The sequence below is a fragment of the Mus caroli genome, chromosome X, assembly GCF_900094665.2.
Source record: "Mus caroli chromosome X, CAROLI_EIJ_v1.1, whole genome shotgun sequence".
In the NCBI taxonomy this organism is placed as follows: Eukaryota; Metazoa; Chordata; class Mammalia; order Rodentia; family Muridae; genus Mus; species Mus caroli.
Window position 1 is genome coordinate 107,058,976 of NC_034589.1, and position 2,719 is coordinate 107,061,694.

At 40.7% G+C, this 2,719-nt stretch overlaps 1 pseudogene; it reads right to left on the minus strand.

The window, feature by feature from the left end:
- Positions 1–1,150: 1,150 nt before the first annotated feature.
- LOC115030207 lies at positions 1,151–1,274 on the minus strand (annotated as a pseudogene).
- Positions 1,275–2,719: the final 1,445 nt, after the last annotated feature.

The following is a 2,719-nucleotide window of genomic DNA, read 5'->3' on the forward strand; positions in this document are numbered from 1 at the left end:
TGCCAGCTATTGGTGTTGAGGGAAAAAGGAAGGGCATTTCACTTTCCCAGATGCCTCCACATAGCAGACAAGAGGCAGGGCTGACTCTCCCATGCTCTTGCTTTAAGGGCTGGGTCACCCAAAACCACATCCAGGGCTATCTCGACTATGCTGTCCTGGTGAGGTATAGGGCCCAATTTTCTGAGTGTTGTAGCTGGTAAAGGACAGGGGCATCTCTCCTGCTCCCATGACCCCAGATCCAGCTTTCCTGCTTGACACAGGTGGTTAGGGGCTATGCGGTGGAGAGCACTCTACCTTTTTAACCCCACTATAGGTGAAACAAGTAGTAGGACCAGGTTTCCAGGGGTTATAATATTGGCAGGGTGTAATTCACCTGTAACATGAAGTGCCACTCTACAGAGTACTGCAGCTATCTAGGAATGGGGTCAGTTCTCCTGCTTTCATGCCTCCAGGTCTAGCTCTCTTACAAAGCCCAGGTGAGGGGTGAGGCCATTTCTGCACAGCTAGCTATGCCCATGGGTAAGTCTACACCAGAGACATCAGCCTGGCCTTTGGTGCCAACAAACCCCTGGTGCTTCAGGGCCACATACCGAGATGTGACCCCCTATAGCAGCATCAGCCAGGACTCCACCATGTTCATGGGTAGCATCATCAACTACTCACATCAGGCTGTTCCTCACTACCTTTGAGTCTCCAGTTCTGTCTCTCTTCATTGTACCCACGTCCTAACTCTTTTCTCCTTCATTTTTCTACCACTTACTTGTTCCTCTTAGAGGCCCTCAGAACCTCTGAGTTTCTGAGGTCATCTCAGGAGTGGTCTCAGGAATACCACACCTTGCTCAGGTCATCTTGGCATGGTCTCTCCGCCTTCCCATGCCCAGTCACGGAGCCCCCTGGTAGTTGTCTCAGGTTATCTCCCTGTCCAGGCTAGAGCTTGTCTAGTTGTCATATCAGACTTATTGCTCACTGGACCCACCCAAATGGCCCCATGTTAGAGTCATTTGTCTTGTGCTCCCTTCTGCCGAAGGCCTTTAGTCCGCACAATTCTAGTCTCTTGCTTGTTCCTGGTCCTGGGAGCTGTTCTAGCATATGTGTCACTGAATTGCTAGTCCAGGCCAGGCTTGTTTTTGTTTGTTTGTTTGTTTCAGGAAATTATAGGTTGCTAATCACTCAGATGTTCATAGATCAGGACACTAAGTTAGACATAACCTCTCCCTTCTCTGGCACCTACTGAATTGACACACCTGACACACCTGGAATACTTCTAGAACATTTAATTTTCATTAAGATAGAAGCCTTTGGTGAGAGGTGAAATCCTTAAAATTTGGAATAGTGCCTGTCGGGCTTTATTATTTGTTTGTTTTTCTGAGAAAGAATCTTGACATGGCAATTTCCAAAGATAAAAAACTGATACTTTTTCTTCTTGGATTTAAAGTTATTTGATATATACTCTGTCCTTAAGGAGCATAATTTAGTTTATATGCTGATTAACATTAAGAGGCAGTGATTTCTTTTTACTTTGTATTTCATACAAAAAAAATATAAAGTAAAAAGAGGTTTGTATTTTGCACAGTTCTTAATATAAATACAATAATTTCTTAGCTTGTATTCTCTCTGAAGTATAGCCTGAGGCAAAAATTTATCTGTAGTACATATAGGAAATGGAATTTTGTGGAACTGAACTTTCAAGCCACATAAACATGTGAAATAAACTTACAACTATATTACTGAGTGAAAGAATATAGTTGAAGAATCTATGAGTTTAACCATATGTATGCTTTCTAGGAAAAGGAAAATTGGAGAAATAGTAAAAGGATCAATAGCTATTCAGGTTCAATAGAAAATGAAGGGTAAATAAACAGAACCCCAAATATTTGTAAGGTAATGAAATTATTTTGTTGATATTTTATGATATATTAATCATTTGATTAATGTCATTTTATATTTATTCAATTCCACACAGTGAGAGATACATATAACAAGAGGTGATGATATGTAAGAACAAGAATTACACAGCATTTGTCCTTTCTGTTCAATTTTGCTTTGAATATTAAACTATTTAAAAAAATAATAAAATAGTAAAAGTAATAAAAATAATAAAGATGCTTAAATGCAAGCAAAAGGAAACATGTTCTATGTCTTTTTTAAGTGCTGTCTTCTTAGGAACAAGAAATGTGGACTGGAGAAATGGCTCAGTGGTTAAGAGCACTTACTGCTCTTGCAGAGGTCCTGAATTCAATTCCCAGCAAACAGATGGTGGCTCACAAATATCTGTAATGTGATCAGATGCCCTTTAATGGTGTGGCTGAAGATAGGGACAATGCACTCATTATTGGGTACTCTTATAGATGAATAGGAGGATTGCGTGCTCCAAAGGGGGTAGAAACTTCACAGGAAGACCAACAGAGTTAACTGACCTAGATCCTTGGGGATCTCAAGTCTGAACTACAAATGAAAGAACAAATAAGTGGGTGGCTTGGGGAGCAGGGTGGGGGGAAGGGTATAGGGGGTCTGGGGGATAGCATTTGAAATGTAAATGAAGAAAATATATAATAAAAACACTAAAAAGAAAAAAAAAGAAAAAATATAGAGGCTGGACCTAGGCCTCTCTGCACATATGTATTAGATGTGCAATTTGATCTTCATGTGGTTCCCAAACAACTGGAGCAAAGATTATCCCCCCCCCCAAAAAAACTGTTGCCTGTTCATGGGATATGTT